This window comes from Tursiops truncatus, chromosome 1 (genome assembly GCF_011762595.2).
Source record: "Tursiops truncatus isolate mTurTru1 chromosome 1, mTurTru1.mat.Y, whole genome shotgun sequence".
NCBI classification, from domain to species: domain Eukaryota; kingdom Metazoa; phylum Chordata; class Mammalia; order Artiodactyla; family Delphinidae; genus Tursiops; species Tursiops truncatus.
The window spans coordinates 134,058,799-134,078,753 of record NC_047034.1 but is presented as its reverse complement, the minus strand read 5'-3'; the positions used below and the strand labels follow the sequence as shown (position 1 = coordinate 134,078,753).

Sequence of the window (19,955 nt, the reverse complement as noted above, 5' to 3'; positions counted from 1 at the left end):
ACAGAGCATTCAGGGAAGGCCTCTCTTAGGAGGACAAATTGAGACTTAAAGGATAAGTAGGTGTTAACCAGGTGAAAAGAGGGGCAAGGGAATCCCAGGAGGCTGGAACAGCAGGTGAGAGATCCCTGAGGCAGGAGAGAGCCTCTGCTTAGGAGGCAATGATAGAAGGGAGAGTGGGCCTGCAGAGGACTCTGGAAAGGGGTGGTGAGTGGAGAGGTAGGCAAGGGCCAGATCACAAAGGCCCTTACGTGATAAGGATGGGTGTTTAATTCTAAGTGCGGTGAGAAACACTTGGCATTTATTTGTTGATAACCTTGGGGAGAAGCTCTAATGATCAGATTTATGTTTTTAAAAGATTATTCCTGGGTACCACATGGCAATTCTGAAAGGGAACAAGAGAGGGGATGAGAAGGCCCGTTAAGAGGCTCCTGCAATAATCCCAGCAAAAATGTCAACGGCTTGGATTGAGGGCAGGAGAGCGGGAGATGAAGCAGCAGAGAAATTCAAGGTCTGTTTTCCATTGACTCCAATATTACAAGTCAGGTATTATTACCTCACTTATAAAGGTTGTGTAATTTGCCCAGGTCACACACAACTCCCTTGGAGGGGCAGTTCATAAAGGACAGATGTGGACTTGGAACCCAGATCTTCCGGACTCCTAAGCCCTTAATCCGTCCATAACCCTGCACCACCAAGACTGGTTTTCGCCAATGACCTGCTAAGGAGGCAGAGCTGAAGATGGTTGGCTCTGGGCAAGTGAGAGGGGGAGAGTCACAGTGGCAAGGGAGGGTATGTGTGTATGATGTCTGTGTGTGTATGATGTCTGTGTGTGTATGTGTGTGTGTGAGTGAGAGAGAGAGAAAAGTGGGGGAGGGGGGGATGCCGAGGCTGATGGGGAGGAGAAAGAGGAGAGGGCAGCAGGCAGAAGTGCTTGCACAGCTTCCCAGCGCGTTTCCTGCCTCTGTGTGGCAGCTTTGCAAGGCCTCTCTGGCTACTGTCAATTAGCTTTTTCCAGGCCAGTGTTTGCTTATCCCCAGCAATGATGGAGACACACACCCCTTCCTTAAAGGATGGTGGAGGCAGCTTCCGCAGCTCAGCAACAAGCTGGTGTGGGAGTCAGGAGTTGGTGGTTCCTTCATGGGTCCAGGCTTGGATGCCAGCTCTGCCTATGACCTTGGGCTAATTTCTGAACATTTTTCCATTTTCAGTTTGCTAATCTGCAGGATGGAAATAGTAATACCTGCGTTGTAAGGTTGGTATATTTAAGGAGATATTGATGCTTAACTTAGTGCCTACCACAGAAGAAGCACTCAATAAAAAGTGTCCATTTTTATCATGGTAGCTGAAGACCCTTGTCAGAATTAAACGAGGTCTGTACTCCACATCTACAGTGGACATCTCCCACTGCCATGTTCTGCTGTTCAGAAGTGCACTGGCCTCGGAGCTGGGAGACCTGAGCTCTCCTGCTGGCTCTGCTGCTGAATTGCTGTGTGACTTTGGGTGAGAGCCTCTCCTCTCTGAGCTTCAGGTGCTCTCACCTATAAAATAAGGGGGTTGTACAGGTAGGATTCTAAGCCAGGGCCTAGAAAAAAGACTGTGCTATTTACTTGGGGCTGCTCTGGTGATGAAATGGAGGAGCAAGACCCAGAGGATAACCTCAACATAAATCCTTTGATTAAATGTGGATTTTTTTCCCCCCTGAATGCTCTTTAACATCCCCAAAGAGTCTGTAGTTTGGGTAAATCTCTCCTACAAAATAGGGTTGCCTATAGCCCCCCATATGGGTCCTCTGGTCTCTTGTTCTACTTCTATTTCTTCCACTCAGAGACAGTTCATCAACCACAAGATTGTAGGATATCTTTCCAGCTTTCAAAATTCCTTTGAGCTTTCACAGTGTTGGAGAAAGAAAAAAAAAAGCAAAAGTGGAGTGCTAGAGTGAACCCCATGGTGCTGGGTTGGAGTTGGAGACATCAGCATAAACGCTCATTTAATTTAATGAATATACACATGGAAAGAGATGCATGTACATGTAGGTTAGTAGACATACATATTTTCCTAGCTCTGTCTACTAAAAGGGCCCAGAAGCAATGATACTCCAAGAGCAACAAGCTCAACTTAAATGACCAGGGCTTGGTTTCTAAATACCATTCTTCAATAAAAGAAATCAGGATTCCTTGGAGAAACACAAGATGAGCCTAGAGTATCATCTACTAGCAAAAAAAAAAAAAAAAGTGTTCAAAACTAATCCAAAAAAGGATGGGGAATGTCAAAAGGACCCATGAACCAACCTGAAAAGAGCTCCCAGTGGCCAAGGCTAGAACAATTTGAAGAACAAAATAAAAATTGTATTAAATCGTACCCAAAGAATAAACTGTATTGTATTGAACACAAATAATAAAATAAATACCCATGAATCCATATTGATATAGATAAATGATTAATTGAATAAATAAGTTGGGGGGAAAGGATCAATCTTCTTTACAGACCATTTCCCATAATGAGTGTAAAAGAAATGAGGGAAATAGAAAATCACCACGCGAACAGCACAGTAATAATTGCCTCAGGTAAGATCCACTGAGGAAGGCTAAAATGAATGGATGAAACCTTAAGGAGAAACAAGATATTTTGCACAGCCTCAAACTATTTTCCCCTAAATATGTATTCATACTGTGGCGATTTTAACATATGTCCTAAATTCCTTGATACTCCTCTTTCCAGAGGTGGAACTTAATTCCCTGCCCTTGAGTGTGGGTTAGACTTAGTGACTCACTCAATTCTAGTGACTAGAGTATAGGAGCTTTGCAGTAGAGAAACCTGGCAGACACCACCTTATATAAGTGTTCTAGGTTAGCATTACCAGGGATAAGTCATGTTGATATGGGGTACCCACTGACAGGACGTGATGAGGTGGCAAATCATTTATGTGTATTCTTCCTTCAGATCCATAACCTCAGTCTAATCCTGAGAGAAACACCAAACAAACTGAAAATCATTCCGCAAAATCTTATCTTTCTTGATCAGTATCAAGATCAAGGTTATGAAAGACAGAGAAACTGTCACAGGTTGGAAGAGACTAAGGAGCGTGGAATGGTAGATTGGATCCTGGAACAGAAATGAGGACGTAGGAGGAAAAAACTAGAGAAATCTGAATCACATCTATAGTCTAGTTAATACTAATGGACCAGTGTTAATTTCTTAGAGTTGACAAACGTACCTTGGTTATGTAAGATGTAACATCAGGGGAAGCTGGGTGAAGGGTACATGGGAATCTGTACCATCTTTGTAACTTTTCTGTAAATCTAAAATTGTTCCAAAACAAAAAGTAAAAACAAAAACACAAAACCGTTTAGAGTGTAAACTCTTCTAGGGGAAAGGTCATAATGTATATTTTTCTCTATCTTCTCAGAGTTCCTAGCAGCGTCAAATATTCTCAAGGAATTCTTGTAGAAAAGACTCTTTGGGAGGACAGAGTGTGTCCTAATCATAGCTGTATCCTCAGCATTAACTAGTGCTGGCATGTGTGAGATGAACGTGGCTCTGGGAGCCTGGAGAATGGGGTGCCAATTCAGGCTTCACAGTAAATGACTCTGTACACCTTAGCCAGCTCACTTCATCTGAGTCATATTTCTTTACCTAGGAAATGGGGATAAAAGTACTACTTGCCTTATAGGGTTATGAGGATTAAATGAGACAATGTATTGCGGGGAAAAGCTTTATAAATTGCAAAGCCCTGTGTAAATATTCATTGTTATATCGACACACAGATGCTGATCAATCAGAAGTTCCACCTGAAAGGATCGGTGTTTCCCTGGCTCTCCTCCTATGACACACCTATGCACAGAGTCAGGGCTGCAGCCTTCCCTTACAGTGCTCACCTAATCCAGCTACCTGTCCATGCACATCCTGGATAAGTTAAGCACGTGAAAAGGTTCAGCCCTCTTTTCCTAACATGGAAACTACCATCTTCATTCTCTGCTCGCTTCTGTTCATGTGCTGGCAAAGAGAAATGAGGAAATCCTGGTTGTTCCACAGCATCTAAGCCTTCGTAAAACTATAAAACTCTACAAAGTCGTAATATTGTGAGTAATAAAAATAATAATGTCTACCATTTATGCTGGGGTTCTAAGGGTTATATGTGAACTAGTTTAATATTTCCAAGATTTTAGCCATTTTTCCTCCGTCTTACTTATTTCTGCCAGATATGAGTATCATTATCATCTCCAATCTGCTTTAACATGATTCAGTGTATATTCAGTGAGCGCTGTAAGTCTATGTTAGTTTATTTTATTCTATACCCTGGGATGTCTTGTTGCCCTAAGGAGGAAGACACACTCTGGGGGTATTTAGTCAGCATTTAGTCAGAGGTGTTTAATTAAGAGGTCACACTTCAGAGACAACATTTCAGTTATATTTCACTCCATTTAACGCCAAAAGTTTTGTTAATTAACATAACGGATGTTAGAAATAGGTTTTTATTGATAAAATTAATGATTTTAAAGATATGCAGTTGGCTAGAATATTATGGAAGCAGTGATCACTTTTGTATGAATAGTACACAGGAATCTAGTGGGCTCTTTACTTTTCACTCTTTGGAAGTGTGGATGAGGCTTGATTCTAAAACACTTTGAGTACAGCTACTGATGTAGAGCATTCTGATTGTCTGTCACTATGGAGGCCAAGAAAATGGGCTTCTCAGATCACTGACTGCATGAAGCCTAAGAGCCCTCACCTCTGGGCTCTGCAATCCATCACTGCATTAACACCTGAGCCATGCTCCCACCTGCTGCTCCCAGCCCATGACGGCGCACACCAAGAATACTAAGATAGGCTGGTTGTGAGGAGATGATAGATGAGTACCATTGGCTCAGGACTCCCAACAACTTTGCCAAACTTCCCTTGGGACTGCCCTATCATCTAAGACACTTCCACCCAACTTTCCTTCCTTCATTTTCCCTCCTTCATTTAGGGTCAGACCAGCATCAGTGTCTAACACTTTCCTCCCAGGATCCCCCAGCTCCTTCCCTAGGAGCTTTTCTCTCACACATTTAAATTTACCTAATAAATCATCACACATTTAAAACTGAACAGCTACATGTAAAAGAATGAAATTAGGACACTCCCTAACACCATGCACAAAAATAAACTCAAAATGGATTAAAGACCTAAATGTAAGGCCAGACACTATAAAACTCTTAGAGGAAAACATAGGCAGAACACTCTATGACATAAATCACAGCAAGATCCTTTTTGACCCACCTCCCAGAGAAATGGAAATAAAAACAAAAATAAAAAAATGGGACCTAATGAAACTTAAAAGCTTTTGCACAGCAAAGGAAAACATAAACAAGACGAAAAGACAACCCACAGAATGAGAGAAAATATTTGCAAACAAAGCAAAGGACAAAGGATTAATTTCCAAAATATACAAGCAGCTCATGCAGCTCAATATCAAAAAAACAAACAACCCAATCCAAAAATGGGCAGAAGACCTAAATAGACATTTCTCTAAAGAAGATATACAGATTGCCAACAAACACATGAAACAATGCTCAACATCACTAATCATTAGAGAAATGCAAATCAAAACTACAATGAGGTATCACATCACACCAGTCAGAATGGCCATCATCAAAAAATCTACAAACAATAAATGCTGGAGAGGGTGTAGAGAAAAGGGAACCCTTTGCATTGTTGGTGGGTATGTAAATTGATACAGCCACTATGGAGAACAGTATGGAGGTTCCTTAAAAATCTAAAAATAGAACTACTATATGATCCAGCAATCCCACTCCTTGGTATATATCCAGAAAAGGTGAAAACTCTAATTCTGATGAAACTAAGGGCAGGACAGGAATAAAGACGTAGATGTAGATAATGGACTTGAGGACATGGGGAGAGGGAAGGGTAAGCTGGGATGAAGTGAGAGAGTAGCATTAACATATATACACTACCAAATGTAAAATAGATAGCTAGTGGGAAGCAGCCACATAGCACAGGGAGATCAGCTCGGTGCTTTGTGACCACCTAGAGGGGTGGGATAGGGATGGTGGGAGGGAGACGCAAGAGGGAGGAGATATAGGGATACAGTTATATGTATAGCTGGTTCACTTTGTTATACAGCAGAAACTAACACATTGTAAAGCAATTATACTCCAATAAAGATGCTAAATATATAAATAAATAAATCCACTTTGTGTCCCCTTCTCAGAGGACCCAGAACAGCATAAGTGGCACTGAGAGCGCTCTGAAGAAACAGACAGTAAAGTTGGGAGTTGAGATGGGCTCATCCCCCACATGGCAGGAGAAGGGGACAGAGGCATGGTTGCTAGGTGAGGCACAGATGGTCCCTGGAATCAAGTGGTGGTCTCACTAAAAAGATTTCATCAGTGGTGACCCAAAAAAATGTCCTGGTGGAGGGGAATGTGTTTGAAAAACAAGGGAGCACAAGGCTTAAAAGACTAAGGAGTTGGCTGGTTACTCCTAAGTTGCATTAACACCCAAAAGAAGGATAATGAGAGAGTGGGAGTATTTAACAAGCAATTAGTGCCCAAGTATGAGAGTCATCAGGCCTCTACGGCAGCCTGCACAGAGGCCCTCATCACCTGTGACTGAAGGGCAACTCCAATCAAAGGGCATGCTGAAGCCTTAACTGTGAGAACTGAAGAGCTCCAGAGATGTTTGAATGCTTAGTCAAGGAAGATCTGTTACTTGAAGGACAGAGTCCTGGTGTGAAAACCTGGGACCCTGAAATACAGGACAGGGACATCTGGATGGGTCCCCCTGAAGATGTTGACTCTGCTGACTTCCAAGCCAATATCTAGGGTTAAATCTCCACATAACTCAGCTGGAGGTATGCTGGGCCTAGTAAGAGAGGAAAGAGACCACACACTTAAAAAGTTGCAACAGGAGCCAAGGGACTACCCCTGAGATTGGATTTTGAGGATGCTTGATCAAGGAAGCCAGAAAGCAAGACTGGATAAGCAAGAATTCATTGACTTGGGGGCACATTCTGGGGACATGGGACTTAATGTTCCAGGAAGGACACAAGGATAAGGCAAACTCACCCTAGGAATGAATGGCTGTTGAGAAACCTGGAAAAATGATGGTCAACTCTCAGGGAAGTGGAACTGCCAAAAGCATCCTGGCAAATGGTAGAGGAAGGAGTAGAGGGGCTGAGAGATGAGGCACGCTGGGATTACCACAATATATAAGGCCAGAAGCTCCACCTGAAGACACGCTATTCCCCAAGGCCAGCAGGAGTGCACTGGTGAGAGGAGCACAGCATTGCTAAGTTCAGAGGTGGCCTCCTCTGCAGGCCAGGGATAGTTGCCGAGAGGCCATCACAGAGGTGGACTCTGGGATAGCCCCAGGGGATGATGTCCCATCCACCCAAATAATGGAGGTCCGGTGGTGGTCCTTAACTACCAGAAGCCAGGACACCACAATTACTGCAATGACTAACAAGGTGAGAGAGGTAACCAAGGGAGATGGACCCACAGGGAGCTGAGGAGATGGTTAATAGCACATGATGTCCGAAGGGGAAAATAGATGAACAGTCAGCAAGGGTGATGCTTAATATCTATTACCAAGAAAAACAAGCATGGAGGGGCAGGAGGTTGAGGGCTGTCACCCTCATAAAAAGCCATGAGCCTTGTTCAGTTCCATACCTGAGCCAATTTTCAGATCCGGAACTCACTGGTGCAGAAGTGGCTGGGTCCCTCGGAGGAAACACCCTGTAGCACCATGACAAGCACATACTGTGATGCTCTCCCCGGTCCCTTCCTAAATGGACCTATGACCATTTACCTGGGTGACTATTCTGGGGAAAGGGGGAATATCAGGATTGGGGGATTATTGGTTACAGGGTCTGAGTTAATATCAATATCCAGAGGTCTAAAGTGTCATCACAGTCCCCCTGTTAGAGTGGGGGCCTGTGGGCGGGGCCAGATTCTTACACTGGCCATGTGACCAGTGTAGCCATATAAAGTCATACTCAGAAGGGCCTGCACACAGGGTTAATGCTCTACGATTGCTGCCTTGAAACTCTTAATAATTTAACTTTGAATTTGTTTCATTAAGTGAAGGCCAATGGGACTGTGGACCCCAGCACGACCCCCACTCACCACTGCCTCCTCAGGACAAGTCCTCTGCCACCTGCTTCCCTGCTTGCTTGCCCTCCGGGGCCCACCCAGCCTTCCCCTCCATGTCCTGCAATCACTGCTGTCCTCCAACCTGAGAAAGAACTGAGCGTGGGCAGAGGAAAGGTCAGCTCTCAGCATCACATAGCATCTCAGGGCAGGGCATGGAAGCAGCTGTCGCTGTCTTGGGCTGGACGTACCATAGTATACCTGGTGGGTGACAGGCCAGAGGTGTGTCTTGACAGAGCCAGGCCTCTTGCTCACCCCTGATCTTGGTACCAACCGTGTCCTGGGGCAAAGGTTTAAAGATCCTTGGGGGTTGCTTCTCTGCCATGAGCTGGGGTGGCAGGCCTTGAGAAGTTAAGACACCAATTCAACCTCCTCACACCCTGCCCCTTATCAGGACGTGGTGCGTCAATCCATGGCTGGCAAGAGGGAGAACCCTGCGCCATCAGGCTAGAGTGAGGCAGTGTGCGTCCTGCTTTCAAGAATGGCTTGCACTCAGCTGCAAGGATCTCCATACCCGCAAAACCTGTATCGTCTGGCTCCATGTCTGGGGGGGATCCTTTTTCTCTCCTTCTAACCTTCCTGAGTCTGGCTTATATTTGCCTCTTGTGGCCATCTTGAAGCACCCTTAGGGATAAGCTATGAAATACAAATGAGTAATTTTGGTGATTCCCTGATATTTGCATTGAAAGCTGGCATGATGAATGGTAAAATTAATGCTAATCATTTCAAATTTTTATTTACTTACATTAAATAGCAAAGAAAAACACCAGGACAAATTGAGAGAAAACACACAGAAGAGAGGAAAACCTTTATATGTACCACGAATGGCACTTTTTTTTCTGATCTTTGAACAGGGGGCCCTGCGTTTTCATCTTCACTGGGTCTGCAAATTGTGTAGCCAGCCCTGCCTACAGGAGATGGGTAATAAATGAAATTCTGTCTAACGTCTGGCTCATAGTAAGCTCATAAGGAAGTTTTGGCAATTGGAGTAATCCCACATTAGCTCCTTGGATTTTGAGGTAAGGGCTATCATGGCGGGAAGAAGAAGAGAATGACTCTGAAACTGTTCCTCACCTCAGCCAAGATAGTAAATCAAAAGCAATCACGTCCTGGGAAGCGGAGGATTAGAATCCCCATTAAACATTGAAAAATTGTAGAAGTGGGGCTTCCCTGGTGGCGCAGTGGTTGAGAGTCCGCCTGCCGATGCCCCGGTCCGGGAAGATCCCACATGCCGCGGAGCGGCTGGGCCCGTGAGCCATGGCCACTGAGCCTGCGCATCCGGAGCCTGTGCTCCGCAATGGGAGAGGCCACAACAGTGAGAGGCCCGCGTACCGCAAAAAAAAAAAAAAAAAAAAAAATTGTAGAAGTGGTGGTCCCGTATAATTCATCAGTCTAGACCCTGCAGAGAGCTGATAGATCCTGGAGACTGAATGCTACTGTAGACTTCATAAGTAGCAGCCCTGAGTGCAGCAGCTGTGCCAGATGTGGCATCCCTCCTAGAACTGACTAATAAGACCTCAGGGATATGGTAGGCCACCATCAGTTTGGTGAATGCAATCTTTTTCATTTCAACTTAAAAAGAGAATCAGAAACAATTTGCATTCACATGGGACAGATAATAATATTCATTTTCTCAGGACTATGTTAATTCTCCTGGCCTCTGTTCTAATATAACCTGAGAGACAGGACACTGGTCCATTACATCAATCTTATCATGTTGGTTGGATACGATGTACAAGCAGTGGCTAGTGGGCTGGAGACCTTTAAGACATGTGTGCTCCAGAGAGAGGAGGAGATCAATCCTACAAAGATTCAGGGATCTGTCATTTCAGTGAAGTTTTTAGACATCTAGTGGTCCAGGGCATGTTTGGCATAGTCCCTCCAAAGTATAAGACAAATTGCTGCATTTTGCATCTACTACTACTACTCAGGAGTGGCAATGATATCTAACTGACCCTGCACCTAGGCATCTTTCCCTCAAGACCTGAAGTTTAGGGCTGAAGCATCTGACACTGGTGAGTTGCTCATGATCTAGTGTGGAACATTCTCATCAATAAGGTATCTATTTTAGGGACAGCTGGACCTGGGGTCTTTGTTCATAATAAGCAGCAGCATCTGGGCCCTGACCTTCATCCTGTTTAACCCAGAATGCTGACATGCATGCACCACAGTGTGGGAAAGATGCTGGGAAACCCTGTTCTAGTTGCCTGGGGTGGAGGAAGTAAAAATCTTTCTTTTTGGAGACAAAGCCATTCTCCTATTCCACTATGAAAAGAATTTTCTGACGTTAGGCAGCCAGAAAATGCCTGCTCAACTAAGACAGTTATTAATTCAATAGCTCTTATTTTTTAAACACCTTCTATGTGCTCAATGTTTGGTCTCTCTAAATAAACCAGGCCCCTCTGATTAATATGCACTAGGAATGGTTAAACCATCTCCTGAATAATTTGGACTATTGTGGGCATGATGTTTCTTCTTTCTGTCATTTCTGGTAATTTTCACTTTGTGGCTCCCGGTTTTTTTGTTTGTTTGTTTGGTTTTTGTTTGTTTGTTTGTTTGTTGTTTTTCTTGCTCCCATTTTTTTAAACCAAATTTAGATGGAGAATTTATTTGAATAATTCCCTGTGCAGATATATGACCTTCCTTCAGAATCCCGGAACCTGCATGTGATTCTCCCACTGGAAAATGCTATAATATTCACAGTGAAGTTTCTCCTACCCTGTTACCTCCAACATCATATCATCTGACAGAACATATAGCCCCAGGGGCAATGCTGATTGAACCACAGCCCAGATCTCCTGAGAAGCTCTGTCCCATTTAAAATCGACACCCTCACAGCAAGATCCTTCTCGACCCACCTCCTAGAGTAATGGAAATAAAAACAAAAATAAACAAATGGGACCTAATGAAACTTAAAAGCTTTTGCACAGCAAAGAAAACCATAAACAAGACCAAAAGACAACCCTCAGAATGGGAGAAAATATTTGCAAATGAAGCAACTGACAAAGGATTCATCTCCAAAATTTACAAGCAGCTCATGCAGCTCAATATCAAAAAAACAAACAACCCAATCCAAAAATGGGCAGAAGACCTAAATAGACATTTCTCCAAAGAAGATATACAGATTGCCAACAAACACATGAAAGAATGCTCAACGTCATTAACCATTAGAGAAATGCAAATCAAAACTACAATGAGATACCATCTCATGCCAGTCAGAATGGCCATCATCAAAAAATCTAGAAACAATAAATGCTCGAGAGGGTGTGGAGAAAAGGGAACCCTCTTGCACTGCTGGTGAGAATGTGAATTGATACATCTGCTATGGAGAACAGTATGGAGGTTCCTTAAAAAACTAAAAATAGAACTACCATATGACCCAGCAATCCCACTACTGGGCATATACCCTGAGAAAACCATAATTCAAAGAGTCATGTACCACAATGTTCATTGCAGCTCTATTTACAATAGCCAGAACAGGAAGCAACCTAAGTGTCCATCAACAGATGAAGGGATAAAGAAGATGTGACACATATATTACTCAGCCATAAAAAGAAACGAAATTGAGTTATTTGTAGTGAGGTGGATGGACCTAGAGTCTGTCACACAGAGTGAAGTAAGTCAGAAAGAGAAAAACAAATACCGTATGCTAACACATATATATGGAATCTAAAAAAAAAAAACATGGTTATGAAGAACGTAGGGACAGGACAGGAATAAAGATGCAGATGTAGAGAATGGACTTGAGGACAGGAAGGGAGAAGGGTAAGCTGGGACTAAGTGAGAGAGTGTAATGGACATATATACACTACCAAATGTAAAATAGATAGTTAGCGGGAAGCAGCCGCATAGCACAGGGAGATCAGCTCAGTGCTTTGTGACCACCTAGAGGGATGGGATAGGGAGGGTGGGAGGGAGACGCAAGAGGGAGGAGATATGGGGATATATGTATATGTATAGTTGATTCACTTTGTTATAAAGCAGAAACTAACACACCATTGTAAAGCAATTATACTCCAATAAAGATGTAAAAAAAAAAAAAATATATATATATATATATATATATATATATATATAATAAAATCGACAGCCTTCTGTGTCACCCAGTATACAAGCCAGAACAGTATTCTTTTGTGTGGGATGTGTTGCCTCAAGAGCCCAAGGCAGCCTATCTGGTGCCACACTCTGGACATCCTTTGGGGAGATAGTGAGTTTCCAGCAGAGGCTGTCAGGATGATAGCCAATTTTCAGTGATGACAGCAGCAGCACCAATATCCTAAATAGATTGTTCTTATACTAGCATTGGGCCCTCCCTTATTTCCAAGTCTCATCCTTTTGCCTCCCATGAATACCATGATCTAGGCACAAGGTCACCTAGCACATACAGTGCCATTGTATGAATTTCTTTAAGGCATACCTCTCTTAAGAGATCATTAGAAAGAAGCAAACATCCCTCCAAGCTGAACATAGAAACTCTCCCTCATCCAGGTGCCTTCCTTACAGGACACAAGCTCCACAATTCTACTTGGTAGCATTAGCTATGCAAATATCATTCCAATATATTTCTTTTCTACCTAATTTAACATGAATTGGTTTCTCTTTGTGACAGACATTGCTATGTATTCACCAAACCTCACTTCCTTTTCCTCCTGGGCACACAGCCAACTAGACTACATTTCCCAGCATTCCTTGCAGTTCTGTGGGTCCACATGACTGACTTCTGGCCAACAGAGTATGGAAAGTAGTGATGTACTTCCAGGGCTAGCCCTTAAAAATCTCTCACATCATCCGCTATTCTCTCTTTTCCCAGCTGTTCCACTGAAGTCACCTAGAAGAGGGCAGAGCCACGAGATGGGAGAAGCCTGGGCTCTGATTCTTAAATGAGTATGAAGAGCAAATTCCCTCCCCTCTCCATATGCAAATAAATGAACTTGTATAATGTCAAAGTACTGGTAGTTTATGTTTGCCTGTTAAAGAAGTTAATTTACCATGACAAATACACTATTTGCAAACAAGAATCCTGATTACTCTTGGTCTCCTTAGGTCACTAAATTTTAAGTTTTTTAAAAATGAGAACTAGAGTTTGAAATGTATCTTTTACTTATCTAATATATAGTCCAGGATATGCCCATAGGTAAATTAGAGCCAGAATGTTCTTTAGAAATATGTAGTTCAATTCTCCGTGTCCCAGTTTCCTTTCCACCAGCACACTTTTCACAAAAAAAAAGGAAAACCAAAGTTTGGAGAAAGCGAAATAGTAGGAACTAAATGAATACTCAACAGAATACAATTATGTATAACTGCTGATTCTTAGTCCAGTTTTCCATATTCACTTATTCAGGAAATAAATTTGGAAAAAAATGTTTCCTTTTGTCCTTCCATAGTTTCTCAATAAAAGGAACTGTTTTAGTCACCTATTGCTATGTAACAAGTTATCCCAAAACTTAGTCACTCAACACAGCACCCATTTATTATTGCAGTTCTGTGGGACTGGAATCTTTGTGTGGTTTAACTGGGTGCCTCTAGCTAAGGTCTCTCATGAAGTTGTAGTCAAATGGTCAGCTGAGGCTACAGTCTCAGTTGGGGGCTAGACTCGAGAGGAGGGGTATCTTCTTCTAAGCCCACTTGTGTTTGCAGGCCTTGGCCTCATATCATGGGGGGGGTGTCTCTCTACAGGGCTGCCTAGCCACATGGCAGCTAGCTTTCCCCAAAGTGAGCAATCCAGGAGAGAGTACCCAAGATGGAAGCCACAGTATTTTTTATAATCTAATCTTAGAAGTGGCATCCAATCAGTTCCATCATGAATAACAGGATGCAGGGGTCAGTGTGGACTATCTTAGAGGCCGTTTACCACAGGAACATTGTAGAATGTTTCAAGGAGACTTTATAAAGGACTACCAGAGTTCCTGAGCTCTTTCTTACTCTCCTATTCCTTCTCCAAACCTAGCCTAATACGTCAGTGAGCAAATTGGTTCAGGATACAGTTGGGGGACAGAAAGCACACCAGCTATCTTAACAGAGAGAATTTAATGTAAAGAATTGTTTACTAGGCATTAAAGGACTAAAACAGAAAAAAAAAAAAGAGTAACAGGAGGTAAAGATTGCAGGAAGCAGCTACCACTTCCATCACTGGGAAAACGAAGGAAGATGTTGGAATTATTAAAATGTAGAAACTTGAATGAGGGACCCTGAGGACTGAAACACAAGAGGGTGATGCTCAGCCGGTGCTGAGGTCCCTGAGCTTGGAGGAGGAGCTGTATGGTGCTGCAGCCCAGACCTGGGGGTGCCAGCGGCTAGTGCCGGTGTGCCTGGGAGGATGCAGGGAGCCTGGTTCTCCAAGAATTGGAAAACCACCACCTGGATTCAACTGGAAGGTATTACTGCTGCCAGAGTGAAGAAGCAAGGCTGGGGTGACACTGACAGGAACAGGAAGCAAACAGGAAGGAGCAAGTCCTTTCTTCCTCTGCCAGGCTTACAGTCTCTCTCTAGCACCCCATATTGGCAGAGCCTAAAAGGGAGCTGTTGGTAAAGGAGGCATTCGGTTGACAGAGTCCCAGCCCGGTGTCTCAAAATGGAGAACGGAATTGGGGGGTGGGGGAACGAGGGGTTGTAACCCAGAGACAGTATCTTCGTAACTTACACACAGAGCCATCCCCAGCACTGGTGACAGTGATTCGGTATCTTTATTCTTTAATTTCTTTAAATGCTCCGTTATAATAAGTACTGACATTTGCAAATCTCACTGTAGCTTTTTTTTAAATCAAGCCTATTATCTCATTTAATCTTTTGAGAATGATAGGAATCATTCTTTCCCTGTTGAAGATAATGGTGCCCAGAAAAGCCAAACACCTGATTAATGATATAAAACATATAAATGGTAGACTTGGGTCTCTCGGATCTCATGACTAGGGTCTTTCACTACACCATACTGTCTTCTCAAAATCTGGCCACAAAGTAAAAGCACTAGTGACCCTATCTTTATTAGAGAATCCTCAATTAAACAAAAAGTAATTCAGGTAAGCATATTTAGTAAATATCATTTTAATTCTCCTTGAGTGAGTTAAATTTCATCCATTCATTCAACAAATATTTGATGAGTATACTCTGTGCTGTAGAGGAAGATAAAACCTTAAACAGAATAGGCTATCTGTCCTCAAGGATCTCCAGGATAATGTGGGAGATAAAAGTTACAGTGAGTAAGAAGTGTTATTCTAGGGGTGATATAAGATGCCAGCAGAGAGGACAGCCACCCTTCTCTACTAGGGGAAGGGAAAGGAGGGAAGGGAAGTCAGTGAAGGCTGTGGGGAGGGGATGACAGGGCCAGAGCTGTGTTCCAGGAAGAGGGCACAGCCTAGAAAAGTCCAGAGGCTAAAAGGAGCAGGGTTCATTTAAGGAAACTGCTTTTGTAAGTGCATCAAGCCTCCCTCCTGGAGAATGGGCAGAGAGGAAGGCACTGGAGGATAAGAGGAGAGGTACCCAGCTATCTTGACTATTTTGAATGTAGTCCTGAGGGCACTCGGGGGAATCTTTGTCTCAGGAGTCTGCTCTTAAGACAGCAGCAAAGCCAGAGTTTGCCTCTAGCCGGCTCATTAGCGTGCTTGAGGCGGCAGAAGGTAAAACCTTCCCCTCTCGTGGGTGCCCTAGACAGGAGGATTCTGCTCTAGGTAGCCAGGACCAATTGGTCCTAAGTCCATTGCCAAAGAAATTCTCATCTTTCTTGGTTCCATTAGATCACTCTTTGATGTCACGGGGCATTTTTCAGGGAAAACGTCTGCCAAACTTTCCTCCTGATATCTGGGCAATGTCCCCACAGAGAAATTAAGGAGGAGAAAGCCCCTATTTGGAAAGCCCCAGGTGACCAAATTTCCAGCACTCTGTGTTTTCATTCTCTCTCCCTTAGCTCTGCGAAGATCCCTTTCTGAAGCCACCATAGACTCTACATCTCCATCTGAGAATACAACACAAAGAAATCCACTCCTCCATGTAATAAGCCCAAACTCACTACCTCGTCCCCTAGCACACTGAGGGGCCGCAATGATGTTGAGCTGAAGGAGAAACTTCAAGTCCTTTCAAAAAAAGGTCCTGTCCATAATCAGGACAGCTGAGCCTGACTTTTGGCGGGTGGTCATATTCTTAAATACTTTAATGACACCATTAACAATGGTTGTCTCTTGGGGGTCGATTACCAGGGTACTTCCACACTCTATGTTTTGATGTTTCTGTATTGTTTGAATTTTTTTAACCATCTGTATCATATATGTAATTTAACAAATATGTATGTAAGAATATACTTAAACCCCTCGGAAACGTTATTCTTGTCACGAAAAAGAGTGTGATGTTTTCAGAGCACAGGAGCTGGAGGGAACTTTTGAAACAGATTCTTACTCCAACTGTGGTCCCTGGTCTAGCAGCATCAGCTTCACTTGAGCTTTTTAGAAATGCAGAATCTCAGATTAACCCTGGGCCTGCTGAATCGAACTCTGCATTTGAACAGATTCCTAGGTGATTCCTGTGCACATTAACATTTGATCTAGTGTAGCCAGCTTTCAGGACTTTGATCACTGAGGCAACAGGAGGGGTAACAGGAATTATTTGTTAAAGTTCACACAGCTCCTCAGTACCAGAACTAGGGCTTTAGCTCCTATCTTTATTTTTTTATTTTTTATTTTTTTTGCGGTACGCGGGCCTCTCACTGTTGTGGCCTCTCCCGTTGCGGAGCACAGGCTCCGGACACGCAGGCTCAGCGGCCATGGCTCACGGGCCCGGCCGCTCCACGGCATGTGGGATCTTCCCGGACCGGGGCAGGAACCCGTGTCCCCTACATCGGCAGGCAGACTCTCAACCACTGCGCCACCAGGGAAGCCCTAGCTCCTATCTTTAAACTCCTAGACCAGCACTATTTTCATGCCTTTGGGTTGCCTCTCCAGCTTGTGGTCTTCCTAGAACCTCAGCTTATTTTTCTGTACTTTATAAGTGAATGTATTCTAGGTCTCAGGGCAACATGGAAGGTGAATATCAAATCTCTTAATACAGCTCAATACTTCTGGGTAAGATAAAGCACTGCCGTCTAGCAATTAGGTCCACCAGACCTGGATTGGGCCCCAAATCATGTTCTAATAGTGTTTGAAAGAAAGCCCAAGGTGGATTTAAGAACATAATAGTAGGAAAACAAGCAGGGCCAGTGACATCAGAGCATCTCTGGAAACTCAGGGGCAGGGGAAATATCCAGGAATCCCTTGGTTATTGGTTCTCATTTATACAGGTGATGGAATGAGTCAAGTGCTGGCTGCTGTGTTACAAAGAAGGGAATCACCTCTGAGTATTCAGTGCTTATATGGATATTAACCAGCCAAGCTGTTCAGAATTTGAATTCAGCTCCCTGTACACACTTATCCAGAGGAAATCATCACAGGCTGTTGGCATGTCTAGAGGAAGAAAGCCTGGGTCTACAGTGCTGGCTGCCCCTACGGATGTGAAGTCATCCTCAGACAGGGGTATATCTGTTTTGTTTTATTTTTAAACTTCTTTATTGGAGTATAATTGCTTTACAATGTTGTGTTGCTTTCTGCTGTATAACAAAGTGAATCAGCTATATGTATACATGTATCCTCATATCTCCTCCCTTTTGTGTCTCCCTCCCACCCTCCCTATCCCACCCCTCTAGGTGGTCACAAAGCACGGAGCTGATCTCCCTGTGCTATGCGGCTGCTTCCCACTAGCTATCTATTTTATATTTGGTAGTATATATAAGTAAATGCCACTCTCTAACTTTGTCCCAGCCTCCCCTTCCCCCTCCTCGTGGCCTCACGTCCATTCTCTATGTCTGCGTCTTTATCCCTGTCCTGCCTAGACTGGGGTCTATCTGACTCAAGAAGTCTGAGTCCAGCTCCAACCAGCAGAGGGACCAGATCACAGGAAGGCCTCCCCAGTGCCATATGTCTGGAGCCAAGGAGTCCTTGCCTGAGACCTTGGGCGATACCTTGGGAGGCCAAAGGTACAGGCTGAGCCAAAAATACACAAGAAAGGCGGAGTCCCAAACATCAGAAGTACTGTCCAGAAATGAGCTCCAGTGCAGGAAATGAGCACAAGGGAGAAGCCACTAGGCAAGAAGAATGGTGTGGTTAGTAACTAAGAGGTGAGAGATGCAGGAAGGGTCAGTTCTGCCTCCAGTAATCTCTAGTTGTGTGATTCTGGGTGAGCGCTTTCTTCTTTCAAAGGCATCATATATCAAATTAAGTAATATTATTGCAAGTTAATACATATCTTGTTCAAATTAAAGCACTGACTTCTACTGATATAAGGAGTTGAATACAAAGTTACTCCCTGCTATGGTCTGAATGAGTCCCCCCACAGCCCAAACTCATTTGTTGAAATCCTAATGTCCAACGTGATGGTATTAAGAAATTGGGCTTTGGAGGAGGCTTAGGTCATGAGGGTGGACTCCTTATGAGTGGGATTAATGCCCTCATAAAAGAGAACCCACAGAGCTCCCTCTCCCCTTCAATCACATGAGGACACAAAGAGAAGTTTGCCACCTGATAGATGGCCCTCCTGTGACCATGCTTGTACTCTGGTCTCAGACTTCCAGCCTCCAGAACTGTGGGAATAAATTTCTGTTGTTTACAAGCTACCTAGTCTGTGTTATTTTGTTATAGAAACCCAAACAGACGAAGACACCCCCTCTTTTGTGAGAGATCGTTTATTGGGGGGAGGGATGGGGCAGAAGGAACAAACATTGCCTTATATTCAGGTGAACCTGCAGGTGAACTTACTCAGGGTTTTAGTTAGTGAGTGGTCAAATGGGATTTAACACGGTCTCATCCCAGAGTCTAAGTTCTCAGCCAGAAAGCTGTGGCAACATTTCCTTCAGGACAAGGCTCCAGCGTCACCTGCCCAAGCCCTCCCTTAGCAGTGTCCCCTCTTCTTTCCACATAAGACCTGGTTAAGCAGCTCTGCTCTGCCATCACTCGGGACTCCAGGCTTTCCTCATAGAACTTTGCACACTGTGCTGTAAATTGGACAGAAAAACTCTTTGAGGGTAAGGGCTGTGTCATACTCAACTATGACCATGGCATTTAATAAATGCACAGTAGAGAAAATTTGTTGAATGACTCTCAGGATATGATAAATCTACTTTGCCAGATAGGGTACATTAGCACTCTGTATCCATTTCATCCTCCTTCTAGTAGATATTGCTATAATGTGGGAGCTAGAAAGGTAACACGTACATGTCCTAGACTCCCTTGCAGCTGAGCTCTGAATGTGATTTAGGTTTGGCCAATCAGATCCATGAACATGAATTCTGGAAAGCAGAAGTGAGGGGACCAGCTTCTGCTGCCTCTGCTGCTTCTGGGGCAAGCTTAGCTGTGAGGATGTTTGGTTTTTTGGTAGCATCCTTGGTGGAGGGCCCAGAGCTGGGTTGTTTATTTTGTGGGGGTCGAGAGACAGGGCACCAGGGGTTCATTCTGTTGGCGGGGACTGTAGCAGGCATAACGTGGCTCTTCCTGGTCCTAGTAGCTCTGGAGTAGTTTTGGAACCAAAGTTTCCATTCCATAGAACGTCCAAGAAGAGATAGATCTCTGCCTTGCCCAGGACTTTGGGCTCATTTCTAAAAGCTCAATCTAAATTCTATTTATTCAGTCCTTCCAATACCTCCACAAGCCATTTAATACTAGATGTTTCTAGATAGGCCATTGCTTCTGCCACTTCACTAGGACAAATACAGTCACTTAAACAAGGTAAAAGGCAGTCCAGTGAACTATGGTGGCTCTGCCTCTGAAGGTCATTCAAGGACTCAGTTTTCTTTTC

General features: G+C 43.8%; 1 long non-coding RNA gene across 1 annotated transcript; it reads left to right on the top strand.

The window, feature by feature from the left end:
- The first annotated feature begins 3,757 nt into the window (after positions 1-3,757).
- Positions 3,758-13,093, top strand: LOC109551071 (uncharacterized). Its single transcript, XR_002177772.3, has 2 exons — positions 3,758-4,079; positions 12,958-13,093. It is a non-coding gene; the product is annotated as an uncharacterized lncRNA (long non-coding RNA).
- Positions 13,094-19,955: the final 6,862 nt, after the last annotated feature.